General features: G+C 41.9%; 1 protein-coding gene and 1 pseudogene across 3 annotated transcripts in view; both read left to right on the top strand.

Annotated features, from left to right (window-relative positions):
• Wasf1 (WASP family member 1) overlaps positions 1 to 17598 on the top strand; it is a 50891-nt gene that overhangs the window by 14488 nt on the left and 18805 nt on the right. The window contains exon 2 of one of the 3 annotated variants that reach the window (XM_028890244.2): positions 6613 to 6704. The exons of the other annotated variants lie outside the window; for them this stretch is intronic. The gene's annotated coding sequence lies outside the window, so the exon portion shown is untranslated. The remainder of the gene's footprint in view (positions 1 to 6612; positions 6705 to 17598) is intronic. 3 annotated transcript variants of the gene reach the window in all.
• LOC114707500 lies at positions 12193 to 17021 on the top strand (annotated as a pseudogene).

Genomic DNA, 17598 nt, shown 5'->3' with positions numbered 1-17598 from the left:
CCTCGTCACTGCCTGTCTAGACCTCCATTGAGGACATGTGCTACCACTGCCAGACTTCTACTTAATGGCTATGACCTCTGATCTCCAGGCAACTTTGTTAACATACAAATAAAATCACATTTCAGCACAAATAAAATATCACCATACTATAGAAATCTGACAGTGAAGTGGTTGACTAGCTTCTAATAACCCACAGTCCTAAGGGTAAGCAGAAGGGGGTCAGATTCATTCTATGCAGGGTGACTAGCCAGGACAAGATGCCGGGTCTGGCAGTAGGTGTAGAGTGGGTCCAGAGAGTTGGACTCTAACACTGTCTAGCCTGGAGTGGTAGTAGATGTCTGTCTGAGGGGGTGGGTGCAGGAGGAGCATTTCAAGCCCACCCTGATCTAATTGGGGAGCTCTAGGCCGTTTCGGGCAACAAGAGACCATACCTTCAAAAGAAAACAAAAACAAAAGAAATATCTATAGGATGTGTTGGGGAGGTGGGGGACTGGTGAGAGGTTGAAGTTTGGGGTGGCTATGACCAAGATATATTTATTATATACCAGTATGAAATTACCAAAGTTTTAAAATATTCCAAAACAACCCCAAGATTCCTATGAAATACGTATATCTAAATAGTCATATAGCCAAACTAGAACACTTACTTGTTGGATAAAATGTAAGCTGTTAATCTCTGAGTTGCTTAAAATGAGATGATTTTTACTTTTGTTACATGTAAATACGTATTTTCCAAAAAAGAAAATACATATATAATCAGCAGCAAACAATATATCAAAAAATTAAAAGATGCATACTTCTGAATGGAGTTAGGAAAATGCCTTATTTTGTAAGAAAATACATATATAATCAGCAGCAATCAATATATCAAAAGATTAAAAGATGCATACTTCTGAATGGAGTTAGAGAAATGCCTCATTTTGTGCTGACTACTTTTTGTTAAATTTTTAAAATTAGCTATTTTGGTTTATTACACTAGTTTTATGTCATAAGGACTTGCTATTCTTTCATAGACCTCAGAAATTCTCTCTTTTCACTGCCTGGAAACAACCATTACTAAAATTTTTGTTTTAGTGTAGTTACTGCTTTTGTGCTGGAAATAGGCTGTAATTCTGTCTCTGCACCTTCACTTTCTGTGTCTTGAAATGAACGTGTCAACCGCATTTCTATGTATTGGGACACACTGATGTCTTGTGGAGAAGTGCAGAGTGAGAACAGTCCCTGGCGGGGATGGGGAGCCAGCCCTTTGCTTCTCAGGAACAAACCGCTGCGCAGACTCACAGTCGCCGGTACTTGTTTTCGGGTAATGAATATTTTCATGGTTGGAATTTGACCCAGAATCTTTCCTTCGCACTTCCTGCGGTAAATTTAGTTTTCTCTTCTTTCTCTGTGTGCTGTTCTTAGAGAACAAACTGTGTGATGCTTCAAAAAAAAAAAAAAAAAAAAAGATGTGAATTATCTTTACAACTATCCGTTGCACACACACAGAGACACACATACAATCAGACTGTGCTGGACTGTTGGGGTAGTAATGAAGGAAACATGGTTTCTACCCATGGAGAACTTGTGCTTTAATGAGGAAGCTAGAAGAGCAAAGACGTACCAACAACAAAGGATTGCATCCGTGTTACCATGCCGCCAAAAGCTGCTGTAATCTTAAACACACGTCTCAGGGTTACAGGAAACATCATGTCGGAAAGCACCTTGGGGAGGAAAGGGTTTATCTGTGCCTTATGTACCCCGAATCACAGTCTGTGGAGGGAAGCCAGGAGCTGATGCAAAGGCCATGCACGGGTGTTGCTTACTGTCTGGCTGACCATTGCTTGTGCAACTTGCTTTCTTATAGTGTCCAGCACCACCAGCTGAGGGGTGTTGTGGGGGACCAGCCCCCACACTTATTTACCCCAGGACTTTTGAGGAATGAGGGGTAAGAGACTGAGAAGGAGTGGGGAGAGAAACAGAAAACACAGGATAGCCTTGGGTGGGACTGGGTCCTTATCCAAACAGGCCCGAACTTTATTCCAAAGGTCTATTTATAGCAATGCCAAGGGGTGGAGCAAAAGACCTCCCCCTTGCTAATCACCTGATACCCAGACCCATGGTCCTGTCAGCCTCTTATGCAGTCCTGCAGGGTACAGCCACTAGGAAACCTAGTGGGCTCCAGCAGGGTGTCTTTACCCACAATGAGCTGGGCGCTCCCCCTTCAATCACTAACTAATTAATTAAGCTCTACCAGCTTGCTTGCACCTGATCTCATGTAGGCTTTTTTTTTTTTTTTTTTTTTTTTTTTTCACTTAAGTTTCCCTCCTCACAGATGACTTTGGCTTGTGCCCCATTGACATAAAACCATCCAGGACAAAAGGGGAAACAACATGATCAAACTAGCATGTTAAGAATTAGCCACTCTAGGAAGGCAAGAGTGGAGTCGGGTAGACCAAATGGGCACCAGTTCTAGTCTGAGCCAGAAACTGTCGTGGCTTGATCTGTGGTAGTTGTGGGGATGTGGAAGTACTAGATGAATTTCATACTTATTTTGAAGATACAGTCAACCTAATGGTATCAAAAATGTGCGTAATGAGCAGAAGGAAGGGTCTGTCCTGGCATTTGTGAATGGATGTTAATATATACAGATGATTGAATCTTTTAAAATTGCTGTTCTTATGGCTCAGTAAGTTCAGAGCACTTACTATGCTTGCAGAGGTCCTGGGTTTGGTTTCCAGCACCCACCGGTGGCTCACATTAATCTGTAACTCTGTATCCAGGGATCTGGCACCCTCTCTGGCCTCCACAGGCACCACATAATGTGGTGCATAAACATACATGTAGGTAAGACATTTATAAAATAAAAGTAAATAAATAATCAGTTTTAAAATTGCTATTGTTATTCGCATTTACAGATTTTAAATGCACAAGTAAAATACTCAACTCAAATATTAGATTCCAGAAATTGTTCTGGAAGTAATTATCTTGTTAATATTTCTATGATTTAAGGAGGAGATCTTGTGTGAAAAAATTTTTCATGAGACAATATTATCTTGTTGCATCTTTAGCATGTAGCACAGTGACTAACACAAGAGACATTCAGTGAAGATTTGTTGAACGAATTGTACTCACTGAAAGAAAAGTACATTTTCCATAATCAAACTTAGGCAGGATGATTCCTGTGGTATATAAACAGCTTCTCATTTAAGTTGACCATGGGTGGTTTATAAGACAAGTAAGCTACACCAAAGTAATCAAGCAAATTTGATTTAAACTTACATCCTAAATTAACATTGAGAAGCTACTTTATGGAATTACTACAAAGAATTGAATTGCAGAGGTAAGGTTTATGACTCCCAGGATCTTGCAGTAATAAATTGATATCATGGAAAAATACTGACCTAAGACCTTGCAAATACAATTTTCGGTTTTGACTCTGATGTGTATAATATTATTTTGGGGTTAGTTACTAGCTTTAGAAACTTCCATTTCTAGCCTGGTGGGTTGGGTCACATCTTTAATCCTAGCACTCAAGAGAAAGAGGCAGGCAGATCTCTGAGAGTTCCAGGACAGCCAGGGCTCTTACACAGAGAAACTGTCTCAAAAATAAAAAAGAAAAAGAAACTTCCATTGCCCTACATGTAAAGTAGGAATAGTCTTTGTTTCCTGAGGGCTTTGTGTAACAATTAAATGTGATATAATAATTAAATCCATAAGATTACACAGCTCTGTGTATATAGTACAATACTTAGCAGACTGGCTAGGATTATAATACGAATTTTATTTTCCTAGCATATTAACACAGTACTTGATATAGAAGTCTGTGACAGGTTGTAAACCATAGTAAGCAGCTTGATGACTCTGCTCCTCCATTCTTTTAAGTTTTGGTCCTCCTTGTCATAGGCTTTGGCCAGCAGATTCAGTGGAACTTATGTTTTCTGACTGAGATTGGGCTTTACATGTTTCTACATGTTTCAGGTCTTAGATGATGTGCAGTCATGGAGAATGGATGGAGGCTATCCTGCCTAGGCCACTTTAGATGAGCCAGTTACCAACTACTTGGCAGCTGGCCATAAACGAAAGTGATCTCTGCCTAAATTGTTGACCCATAAAATCAGTTGTTATTCTACACTATTAATTTTGGTGCTGTTTTTTAGCATAACAATAAGAACTAGTAAAGTCAGGGGCCATACTGGATACTATTAAATATTAGAAGAATAGAAGTTTTAGAACGCTGTATTTGTTACTTGCCATTATATTTGTTAAAAGGAGACCTCATAAAGCCCAAACTGGCCTGGGCTTTTTTTACTCATAAAGAATGAAGTCATGTTATTTGTAGGGAAGTGTGCACACTTGGAGACAATCACAAATGAATTAAGCTAGTCTTAGAAAAACAAATATTGGATATTTTCTCTCGTTTGTGGTTCTTAGATTTTATAAAGATATGCAAAGCCGTGTATGCAAACATGACATGAACGTCGATGCAAAACTTTCTGGAGGAACCAAAGAGCGAGTCTGCTGGGAGGAGACGGGTGGTAAGAAGAGGTGGGAGTCGGCTGTGGTTTCAGTAAGAACAGCCCCTCCAGGCTTACCCATTTGGATGCTTAGACCTTGGGGAGTGGAACTACTTCAGACCAATTAGGAGGTGTGATCTTGGAGGAAGTGTGTCACTGGGGGTGGACTTTGAGGTTTTCAAAGTCCAAGCCAGGCCCAGTGTCTTTGCTGCCATCTGCAGATCCTGATGCAGAACTCTTGCATGCTGCCATGCTCCCCACCATGATGATAATGGAATAACCTCTGAACTGTAAGCCAGCCCCAATTAAATGCTTTCTTTCGGAAGAGTTGCCGTGGTCATGGTGTCCCTTCACAGCAGTGGAACACTGACTGAGAGAGAGGGTATGGGGGCAGAATATGCTTAATGTACAATAAATACACATGAAAACTTATTTTTTTAAGGTTTGCTAAGAATTTGTAACTTTTTAATTTATCAGAGTTCCCAAGGCATTTAAAGTTTTTCTAGGTTGCATGATTTTTATGGATAATTTGATTGGTCTTTTGTTGTTACAAAAACAAATATGTGGGGCTGAAAGCTTGTAAAGAATGACGTTTATTTTGGCTCATGGCTTTGCTCCATTGTTGAGAGTCTGCATCTGATAGTAGCCTTCTTGCTGGTGGAGTCCTAAGACATCATAGGCCATCTACAGGGCAAGAGACAGGTAGCCACAGCTGAGACCTTATCTACCCCTAATCACCTCTCAAAGCCTCCCCGTCTAAATCTCGTGGTTGTATTTTTTCTGTCCTCCTTGAGGCTCACACGAGCCCGGTGAGGGTGGTTGGTGGTGGGGATATACTTAACTCATGCAAGCCATGCAAGTAATGATGTGCAGTTATCTACCAATTATCACAAGAATTGAACTTGAGTTACTTGGTAGTGGGAACAAGGAGGGTGTAATTCTGGGAGAATGTGATAAACAGGGTTGGGGCTGAGACCTGAATGGCCACAGATACGTCATTTGCTGGGAGTGGATCCTCACAAAGGAGCAATGTTCTGGCTAATTTTATGTCAACCCAACACAAGCTCGAGTCATCTGAAAGGAGGGGAGCTTGATTAAGAAAATGCCCCTGTCTGTAATCCAGCTGTAGGGCATTTTCTTAATTAGTGATTGATTGGGGGGGGGGACATTGTGGGTGATTCCAACCCTGGGCTGGTGGTCCTGGGTTCTGTAAGAAAGCAGGCTGAGCCAGCCCTAGGGAGAAAGCCAGGAAGCAGCTCCTCTCTAAGGCCTCTGCACCAGCTCCTGCCTGCAGTTTCCTGCCCTGTTTGAGTTCCTGTCCTGCTTCCTTGGATGATGAACAGTGATGTGGAAGTGTAAGCCAAATAAACCCTTTCCTCCCCAACTTGCTGTTTGGTCTTGATGTTTCATCACAGCAGTAGAAACCTAACTAAGACAAGCAGTTTCATAGTTGCATATTTTTCAGAGGACAGATTGAATGCAGGTTGAATTCTAGACCTCTGAGAACTGGGTCTCTTCATTTTTGAAGTTTGAAGATTATTTTATTTTTATCTTATAAGTGTATGAGCCTGTATGTATTCATATGCACCGTGTTCCTCCAGAGCAGTGCTTTGCTGGCTTTGCTCTTTTACTCTTTTGGGTGGCCTGAAATCCAGCTCTCAAATAAATCACAGCACGGAGGCTTATTCTTACTTATGAATGCCCGCCTTAGCTTGGCTTGTTTCTTGCCAATAACTTTAAATTATTCCATCTACCTTTAGCCTCTGGGCTTTTCCCTTTTCTTACTTCTGTATATCTTATTCCTACTCCGTGGCTATCTGTGTAGCTGGGTGGCTGACCCCTGGGGTCCTCCTCCTCTTGCTACTTCTTCCTCCTCCCAGATTTCTCTTTCTATTTACCCTCTGCCAGTCAGCCACGCCTATTTCTCTCTCATGCCTCACTAGTGGCCATTCAGCTCTTTATTAGACCATCAGATGTTTTAGACAGGCAAAGTAACACAGCTTCGCAGAGTTTAAACAAATGCAACATTTTAAATTTTAAAACTATTTCTGTTGCTACTTCATAAGTCTAATTTTGTTACTCCTATTGTATTGTAAATATCTGTGTTTTCCGACAGTCTTAGGCAACCCATGTGAAAGGGTCATTTGACCTCCAAAGGAGTCCAACCCAGGTTGGGAACTGTTGCTGCAGAGAACCACGCATAATACAGTTGGTATCCATACGTTTGGTTTGTCATGGGATCTCTGTCTGGGTCAATAGGTGTGTGTGTGCCTGTGCCTGTGCCTGTGCGCGTGTGCGTGCGTGTGTGTGTGTGTGTGTTGTGTGTGTGTGTGTGTGTGTGTGTGTGTGTGTGTGTGTGTGTGTGTGTGTGTGCGCGAATGTGTGTGTGTGTGTGTATATGTGTGTGTGTGTGTGTGTATGTGTGTGTGTGTGTCTGCACTTAGGAGTACAGACCTATGTGGATGCTGGAAGTTGACGTCAGGATATCTTCTTCAGTGGCTTTTCCACCTTATTTTTTGAGATAGGCTCTCTCACTGAATCTGAAACTTGCTTTTTTGGCTAGAGTGGTTAACTAGTGAGCCATCTATCTTTGTTCCCCTCCCCCCCTGCTGGGCTACAGGCACATGCCATTATACCCGTTTTTTGTGTGGGTGCTAGAGACACAAGCTGGGGGCCTTGTGCCTTCCAACGAGCACTTTGCACCCTGAACCCACTCCTTTGTTCCGCTTCTTTTTTCCCCCTTAATCTTTCTTGACAAAATGGGAAGTTAAAGAAGATTTTAAAAAGACAATAATATGCTGTCGAGTCTCTTCAGGAAAATAGGTCTAGATGAATATGATCTCACATATTTTGATTATGATGAAAAATATCTGGACAAGAAAAAAATCTAAGGGAAGACAGGCTGCCAAATCAGTCTAACCATGGGTAGGGTTTCTGGGTTTGCTTGGCTATTAGTTAAGTGAAACTTTAACCACTGCCTTTCTTTTAGGATTTTCGTATTTCATTGTTTTGTTTTGCTGTTTTATAAGATGGCATTAGTAAGTAAAATGAGGTTAGTTGATAGAAACTGTAATATACTATTTAGCTGTGTTGGTATATCATGAACGAAAGCTATAAATAAGAAATAAAAGGCACGGGGTATGGCGGGGAGGAAAAGCGGCCTTAAATGGGGGGAGGTGATGGAACACATGCGGTAGAGGGAAGGAAATAAATATTGGAGATGGGAAGGTTTAAGTTAGGACGAGTTAACTCTTCCCATCCCCTCCTCCCCTCGAATCTCCCTGTACCCCATTTAAGACCGTTTCTCCTCCCTGCCATACCCTGTGCCTTTTATTTCTTATTTGTTCGTGATATTTATTCACTCTGCTGGCCACGGCCCAGTACTAGGCCCTACTAAGTACCATCTGGTGTCAGTAGGAATCAGTGTTTGAAGACCCTTATCAAGTCCTAAAGGAACCGAAGATGTGGGGAGAATCTTGTCATGTGACTGCACTTCACTGATGCAGGCCTTCCTTGGGATCGGGCAGTGCCTGGGGCTGTCCAGTACCAGTGGTTCTCATCTTCATCATACAGCTCTGCCAAGTTCTGAGACAGGATTACACGGAGCCTGATCTATCGTCCTTATCAGTCACACTCATTCACTCTGTATGTATGTGTCTGTCTGTCTGTCTGTCTGTCGTGCTGCGTACCCCACCCCACCTCCCACCCCACCCCCGATTGCTCTTCTACCTTACCAACCAAACTGAGACCTCACTCATGGCTAGTGCTTGCTAAGCAGATCCTGTCTCTTCCTTCTGAAGCTGGAATTACAAGTGGGGTAGCCGTGCTCACTCAGTATTTACGGTTGTTCTGGGGATCCACACACTAGTTCCCATGCTTGGGTGGTTACAGTTCCCTCACTTGCTTAGTCACTGAGCCATCTCCCTAGCCTGAAATGAAAGGTTTTGACAGACTAGGTAAAACTTGGTAATAAGGTGTAGCTGGCCTTGCTTGGCTGGTCAGACTGTTAACGCCCATCAGGTGGTAGCAGGGGTGTCCATAGACTCTTGCTGGGGTGCTGGTAGGGTATAAACTGGCTCCAGCAGGTTGGGAAACTGGCAGTTTTTACTAAAGCTGTGCATATGCATGTGTGTGCAGACCCTGTGATTCAGTGAGTCGCTCCTCATTCTGCGTTCATTCCCCAAGGCACACTCTTTAAATCAAATGTCTGTCACCTTACTCTTCTTATAATTAGTTGAAAACCAAAGTTCACAGTGTATAGTTTCAGTACATTTTTGTCTTTTCTTTTTCTTCTGCTTCTATGTTCCTTTCAAACAAGTTTCTGTGTTTTACATTTCTTATACTTGATTTAAAGTATCCTCCCTCTGCCATTTTATCGGTCATGAAACATCAGTGCTGTCTCATGGAGCTTCCTACAGTTCTCTAAGTCCCCAGTATGAGGAGCAGCCAGAGCCACGTGTGGCCACGGAAGCACTTTTGGCATGATTAGTATGACTGTGGAGTGGATTTTTAACTTATTTTAAATCTTAATTTTGTCACATGAGGCTAAAAGTTAGTATTTTGAATAGCACTGGTCTATATCAATCTTTTCCTTGACTCTTGCTTACTGTGATGTCATTTTCTTTACTGCTTTGGTCTGGCCTGCTTTAGGCACTAGCCAATGTTAGTTGTGACTGTCCTTGAAGTCTTTATATCCTTGTTCCTGTTGTGCAAGCTTCTGGGTGGGGAAGTCATTTTAATTATTTTGCATCTTCACTATGTGTTAATCCTTCTGTATAATCTGCAGCTGTTTCTTGAAAGTAGTAGTCATCTGAGAATTGGGAAGCATTATTTGCAGCCTCAAAATCCCACTGGAATCTTTCATGATTTTGTGAGAGTTGGGAGGCTGCCTTGTCAGAAATACAGAGTGGATCTGAAACAGTAACATTTAAGAGCAGAATAAGTAGGATGATATGCAGAGTGTGCAAACCTAAGATCTGATCTCAGCTTTGCTATGCCTTTTATGAACTTCGACAGTTTTCTTAACTTTTCCAGGTAAGTCTAGGTATCTCCAGAAATGAGACATAATAATCTAGCCTAGCTTTTAATGTTTCTTCCTGTCTTGAAAGAGACAGGCTTTTCTGAACTGAAACTATTAACAATGAGGATGATAGTTGGTAGTACTTTTCTTCTGTATTTTGGAAGTGTCAAGGAAGAGAAAGTACATGTTGAAATGCTCAGGTTTGGTATGAGAAAATACTGTTCTGTGTAAGTGAAATGCCAAGATGAAAAATTATGTCAGGAACATATAATAGGCTGGAAAATAGCAAAGGAGTTTCTTTGTAGCACTGAATAAAACTAAGGAATAATAAAGCCATATTTAAGTGAGTATGTATTCCTAGTAATTAGCAAATCCAGGAATAAGAACTAGGAGAAAGTCCACATGATTATAATGAAATGAATAAACAGTGAATTGGAATTTGGGACAGAGAGCACTACCCCTGTTATGCCAATCGTTAAATATGTTGTTTATATGCAGTAAAGTTAGAAAGGAAGGCTGTTTGTTTCTGTGTGCTATAACGTGTACCTTTAGACCTAACATAAACATGAGTATCCCTTTGCTTTGAAAAGATCCAGAAATAATTCTTTTGTGACTCATCTTACTGTTTATCTGAGTCAGCCCGCAGAACAAGCCTTTGTTTTTATCTTCTGTACTCATGAATGCTCCCTCCTTTGAGCACTTCTTATTTGACCGATTTCTCCAGCCTTCCAAAACCCCTCTACTATATTCTTGAGAATTTTCTGCCTCTGTGACCAGCAAACATCCCTAACATGTATTTTCAACCTTTTCTCTAAATTTTAACCCTCCATCTTCTTGCCGTAATAGAAATTCATGTTATCTAGGCCCTCTTATGTGAGAGTGCTAAGGATGCCCCATATACGACTCACACGTGTGCTTGGAAGCCATCTTTGCCCTGTTCTGTGATATCAAGGATGTACTTTGCTACTTCTTAAAATTACACCTTCTTCCATTTGGGTAGGGAAAGAGAATAATTGTGCTGCTTCTCCTTAGTGAAACTTTACTTACTCTCTGAGTGAATTATGCAAACGTTTTGTAAAGTGCACACTGTGTGAGTCATCTTACTATTAAAGAGGAACTAGAGCGTGGCCAGAAGAGCACAGAGAAGCAGATTGTGGCCCCAGCCCCTCGTCCTCAGGGTCGGTGCCCCTCTTCGAGCACGTGTGCTCAACTTGGCCTACAGTGATTCCTACCCAGGACATCTTTGTAGATGCTCAAGAGTTTCTATCTTATTTGTTGTTTTGTTTTAGTGTTTACTTGGAAAGGAGTGGTGAACGCATACTCTGGGTCTTTTAGACGGCTGCATGTCGGCTGACCAGTGTGTTTCTTTCTGGTTATATTAACATTGTTTGAAGGTCAATGGTCTAACCTGAACCTTTCACTTTAATGATGCTCATATAGAGGCAAGCTTTCTGTATAAATGTTTTCACACTGTAAGACTAACTAGTGTCAACTGGGTATTGTAAAAGTCAAGTTTCTTCAGAGAAGTGGCTGTGAGCGTACAACCTCAACAAAGTAAAGCCTAACTCTGAAGCAGTTCATACACGGTTCCTACAGCAGGCAGTACCGTGAGCTCAAGAATCTCCTCATACTACATAGTACTTAGAATTTGTGGGCTTTGTAGTTTTGTCTGTTGTCTGCATGGTTGTAGGAGAGTTAGAAGGATTTGATATTTGTATATATCTAAGTAACATACAATGTTAGTATCAGAAGTCTGAAAGGTGTTTTTCCTCTTCAAAAGGTGATAATGCATCACCCAATTTTTTAGTTATGTAAACATAAAATCTTTCCTCTCCTGGGGCTGATGAGATGCTCAATGGGTAAAGAAACTTGCTGCCAAACCTGACAACCTGAGTTCAATTACAGAGCTCATATTGTAGGAGGAGAGAAGTCCCCAAGTTGTCCTCTGACCTCCATATGTGACACTAAAAATTAATAAATGGAAAAATTAATGCTGTGTCCTGGGCACAAGCTTGGTGACCAGAGTTTGATCCCCAGAACCCACATAAAGGTGAAAGGGGGTTGTCCTTTGACTTCTACAAATGCCCTGTGGCATGCACTGCAAAGCCCACACAATAACAGTAAATGCTTTTAAGTTTTTAAAAATGCCCAATCCTGTATGTCGCTGTGTAGCTGGAGAATTTATCTCCAGCTCCTGCCAAGTCCTGCCAGTCCTAGAGCCCACTTATAAAATAAACACACAGACTCTTACATTATTTAAACTGCTTGGCCATTAGCTCAGGCCTATCATTGTCTAGCTCTTACTCTTACATTTAGCCCATTTCTATTAATCTGTACTTTTTGCCACGTGGCTCGTGGCTTACCGGTACCTTACATCTTCCTTGTCCTGGCGGCCGCTGCAGGCAGTGTCTCCCTCCGCCTTTCTGTTCTCTCAATTCTCCTCTCTGCTAGCCCTGCCTATACTTCCTGCCTGGCCACTGGCCAATCAGTGTTTTATTTATTGACCAATCAGAACAACACATTTGACATACAGACCACCCCACAGCATCACTCTACTGTTAGCCTTGCAATTGTTGAAGTCCTATGAACTGTCCATTTTGAATAGTGCATTTAGAAAGGAAAATAAAAAATTTATCTCATTGTGGATGTTTAGTTTCACAGACTACAGCACAGATGATGCCGTTGACATGGTCACCATTCATTCAGTTTGCTCAGACATATGGAGAGTATGGTCAGGACAGTCAAGAAGTGAACGAATCGTTCATCATGCAGATCCTCTCTTCTGCCACACCGTCCTCTGCAAAAGAAGACATCACTGCATGTGTGCGTGGGTTGGCTAGCAGTGCAGGCTGGAGTGCTGGGAATATTGTTTGCCTTGGCCGTGTGGTCCACAAGTCTGGAAGACACAGGTTTCAGGTGTAGAGTATGGGAATGATGTAGGAGAACAGAGTGGTTATATGGATTTAAGCTTTCTCCTTTGGCCTGGAATAGGTAAAATGTGTATGTCATACAGGAGAATAATAAAACACAGGAAAAATACTAATGGAAGATGAATGAAACCACTAAATATCTTATCTTCCTAATTGACTTCCACCTTAAAACTTAGCACTTTTACATTGGTTCCTTCTCCAAACATCATTTAATTACTTTCTACATAAGGTTATTTTCCCAGTTGTTGATAAATCCCTTCATGGTACACAGATTTTATGGATCAGAATAATAGGTTGATATAATTGCTATACTTCAGAAATAATTTTGGTATGAACTAACTGTAGAAATTTTCTTACACCCAAAATTCGGATCTTACTCCTAATCATCCTTCATTTATTCTACCTCTAGGATATACCCTAAATTGATGCCAGAATGTCACCAAGTGCTGGTGACTACCATTTGTATCACCTAGACTTCTTCCTTCATCTTCCAGCTGGTCCACCTCCACTTTGCTGTTTCCTGCTGCTCAAGTCTTTATAGAAAGAAAGATGATCAACGGAGATTAGAATAGTCAGCCCCATCTTGGTTTGCAGTTTGTTCAGAGGCTTCTGTTAGGGTAGTGCCAAACATCTTCAGACGGTGTTCGGGGTCCTATTTAATCCAGTCTTCTACTCATTGCCCCGTCTTCTTTATTTACATTCTACCCATGCTGGTCTTTCCCAGTTCTGGGACTTGTTTGCATATGAGGTGTCTGAGGTGTTTGAACTCAGGTATTTAAGTTCAAGTGAAAATCTAAACTCAGCTCTCTCAACTTGCTAACTCTTGATAATCCCTTTGATCTCTATTTAAGCATCTCTTTTAAAGAAATTTGATCTTTGGCTGGAGAGATAGCTCAGCGGTTAGAGCACTAGCTGTTCTTCCAGAGGTCCTGAGTTTAATTCCCAGCAACCACATGGTGGCTCACAACCATCTGTAATGAGATCTGGTGCCTCTTCTGGCTTGCAGGCATACATGCAGACAGAACACTGTGTACATAATAATAAATAAATAAATAAATCTTTTTTTTAAAAAATAGATCTTATATAGTTAGACACTAGATCATAGGCAATCCAAAGACAGCCTGTTTTTCTTGCCCCTTCAGCATGCCGTACAGAAGTAGATTCATTGGTGTTTAATAAACTGTGAGTTGTTGGATAGCCTTGTGTTGGCACCATAACTACTCCATAGGTAAATACTGATTTTCACACAGGGTTCATTACTCTGTGGCCCAAGCGAACCTCAAAGAACTCACTCTGTCACTCAGGCTGGCCTTGAACTCACAATAGTCTGCCTGCTTTACCCTTTTTAGTGCAGGGGCACAATGTGAAGTGCCTCAAATGCCTAAAGATGCACTTTTTAACATAGAGTGCTTGATCTTGTTTTTCAGGTGACTTAATCTGAATTTGTGGTGCAGACATCTCAAATTTCAAAGTAACATCTCTGTAACTACTGAAAAGAACATCGCTGTAATAATACAGATTTGTAAAGTTTCGGTACTGGTTTATTAACCTAAGAAATACATGTTTTCTTGAAGAGTAACATGGAATCACATAATAACCTTGGGTCTGGTGATCTAATTACTGCTTGTGTGCAGAGTCTCCTTCGACTCTTGAAATGGCTGATACTGTCAGCGTTATGATTGCTGTGTAGCTTATTTCATTTGCTTTTTCTTTATTTCATCTAATGATTTATCCTTTTCAGTCTCAGACTACCAAAATGTAGCATTTTAGTATTGTCACATGGAGTACAAAATATAATTACCTGATTTTTTTTGTAAAGGTAGCCTTGCTCTCAGGATAAATTCTTTAAGCAGAGGCCAGAGCATCTGAAAGCAGCCCGGTACCTGGAGTCTTCCAGTGTGGTTCATAGTTTGATTCATAGTTCTTTAGGCTCATAAATTGATTTTGTTATCTTGACTGCAGATTCAGTAACAGGGAGTAGTTGAATGTTCACAAAAAAGAGGAAGCGTGTTATTTGTGTATAATCCTGAGGTGGTTTCCTACGAGCTTCTTTCATTACACTGCTAAGCTCTGTTTGTTTCCTTCAGATTTTCACTCACAATAATGAACATTTACAGTAATGAAAGTCTGGGATCTAAACACTGGAGGTTTAATGGGAAGCAAGTTATGAAGCCCTGTACTGGTACTCTTTTAAACAGTATGTTTATAATAATTCGTTGTTTAGAGGTCTGTGATGTTACATGATTGAATTTGTGTTTCAAAATTAGATTTATATATTTTGTTTTAGTGTAATTCTTATGAATTCTTTTTCAAAACTTTTATATTACCTTAATCAGTTTTGCCTTTCAAAACTGTGAAGCATCTTGTTACTTGTATAGTATTTTAAGAGAAAATTTTCCAAGAATTTCTCTAAACATCTCCATGCTGAAATTATGTAATTAGTTTATTACATGTAATTACATCAATTCTAATCTCAAGGGAATAGGACATTTCTGTTAACAGTGTTTCCTTAGCTCGGGATAAAGTGGTGGCAGCGTAGGTGTGAGGATGTGAGTTCAGATGCAGACAGAGAGCTGGATGTGATGCTGCTCACCTGTAACCTCAGCCCCGAGACACTGAGAGCAGAGACAGGCGGGAACCGGGCATCATGAGCCAGCCTTCCAGCTGCACCGGCAAGCTCCAGGTTCAGTGTGCCACCCTGTCCCAAGAAAATAACATCACTAATAGTAATAGTAAGGTGAAGAGCATATAGAGATATACCCAAACTTGACATCTGTGCACACACATGGGCCAGTTCACCTGTACACAAACACACATACTACACACACAACACACACACACACACAACACACACACACTTCTCTGTCAAAATTTCTTAAAATATTTAAACTATGGGAACTTATTATTTGAATAATTATTTCGTGCTGGTCTTTCCCCATTGATCACATAATAGATCTTTAGATTCAGTAACTAAATATCCAATAGTCTTAGGGAAATTGAAAATAGTTTCTGTGATGTAAAATTTTCAGTACTCCTTCTTCGAGAAAACATCAATTGATGGATGATGCTGTACAGCAGGAGGGTCTGGAGGAACTGGGGGCCCGGGATTAGGAGGCTGCAGCAGCTTCCTCGGAGGATTCGGCATCGTCTTAGTCCTTAGACCACAGTCGAGGTCAAGGCCATGGCTGTGGTCGAAGCCAGCAGGCTTGGGGAGGTAAAGCTGAAGATGAGTGGATCCCCATTACCAAGCTGGGCTGCCTGGTCAAGGACACAGAGATAAGTCCCTGGAGCAGATCTACCTGTTCTCCTTGCCCATTAAGGAATCGGAGATTACTGACTGTTTCCTGGGCGCATCCCTAAAGGATGGAGGTTCTGAAGATCATGCCACTGCAGAAACGGGGCTGGCCAGCGGACCAGGTTCAAGGCTTTTGTCGCTATCAGGGACTACAATGATCATGATGGTCTTGGTGTTAAGTGCTCCAAGGAGGTAGCCACTGCCATCCGAGGGGCCATCGTCTTGGCCAAGCCTTCCAATGTCCCTGTGCAGAGGCTACTGGGGGAACAAGATTGGCAAGCCCCACGCTGTCCTGCAGGCCGCTGTGGCTCTGTGTTGGTGCCTCTCATCCCTGCCCCCAGAGGCTCTGGCTTCATCTCTGCCCCTGTGCCTGCGAAGCTGCTGCTGATGGCCGGTGTTGATGACTACTACACGTCACCCAGGGGCCGCACTGCCACCCCGGGCAACTTTGCCAAGGCCACCTTTGATGCCACCTCCAAGACTTACAGCAACTACCTGATCCCAACCTCAGGAAAGAGATTGTTCACCAAGTCTCCTTATCAGAAATTCACTGACCATCTTATGAAAACCCACACCAGAGTCTCTGTTCAGGGACCCAGGCTCCAGCTGTGCCCACCACCTAAGGGTTTTTACACAAGAAGAATAAAGTGAATTAAGTCTTTTTTTTTTTTAAATAATACTAATTTTTGTTGTTGTTGTTGTTTTAACTAAGAAAGCCACTTGAAATGATCATTGGCTGTTAGACTGACATGGGTCCTAAGACTTAGGACTTACTGCTGATCTCATAGGAAAATACTAGAAATTCTTATGCTCCATATGTAATTGCTTTAGCAGGTTGTATTAGTTACTTTTCTTGTTGCGCTAACAAAGTATTGACAGAAGTAACGTACAGAAGGTTGTTTTTTGTTTTGTTTGGGTTTTGGTTTTGGCTGCTGGGGAGGGGGTGACAGCAGTTCTGTGGCTGCAGGAACATGTGGTGGAGATCTTCACATGGCAGCTGGACTAAGAGGCAGAGAGGGCCGGGATAAGGCAGGCTAACCCTCTAAATCCCACACTTACTAGACCCACCTCCTCCAGCAGGGCCTTCTCGAATGTTCTGTAGTCTCCAGCTGTCACCAGCGGGGGTCCCTTTAAATATATGAGTATGCGAAGAACATTTTGCATTTAAACTAAAAAATAGTTATTGGTTATAATTATTATAGTTTTTAAGCAGTGATTTTTTTTTGCATTGTTTGCATGTACTCCTTTAAACAGTTTAAGTAATTTTATAGGCTAGTTCCCCCCCCTTTTCGTAATTTTTTGAATTGATTCTTTGTGAATTTCACATCTTGCGCCCCAATCCCACTCATATCCCAGTCCTGTGTCCACCCTCCACCCTCGGAGCCCCCTCCAAAAAAGGAAATTAACAAAACAAAACACTTAGCTCCTCCATCCTTCCCACCTCTCCATCACATAATCATTTGTCATAGTGGCCTTGGGGTCTGCAGTATGACCACAGTACACCCTTTTGCAATGAGTTATTGGTCTGGTTCAAGGCCTCTGATCTCTGGCACACATGCCCTGAGTCATGGAGATCCTGTAGCTATAGTTCCACAGGACTGGTACCTTCACACACTCCAGCAGCAGCAGCTCATAGATGGGGTAGATAGATGTTGGGGTGGGCCAACTCAAAGCCCTAGATGTGGGCCTGGGTGGTAGCGGAGTTGGTCAGTCCAGGCCTCTGTTGGGGCGGCCCCTCAGGCAAGGTCGGGACCAGCTCTCCCATGCTGATGCCCTTGGGGCCATTTCTCCCCGGAGCGGGGACGGCTCTCCAGCCGAGACAGCTGACGAGGGGCAGGACCAGTTCTCTGGTGCCCA

This window comes from Peromyscus leucopus, chromosome 8a, assembly GCF_004664715.2.
Source record: "Peromyscus leucopus breed LL Stock chromosome 8a, UCI_PerLeu_2.1, whole genome shotgun sequence".
NCBI classification, from domain to species: Eukaryota; Metazoa; Chordata; class Mammalia; order Rodentia; family Cricetidae; genus Peromyscus; species Peromyscus leucopus.
Note: the sequence above shows the minus strand (reverse complement) of the source record. Positions and strands in the feature narration are given on the sequence as shown.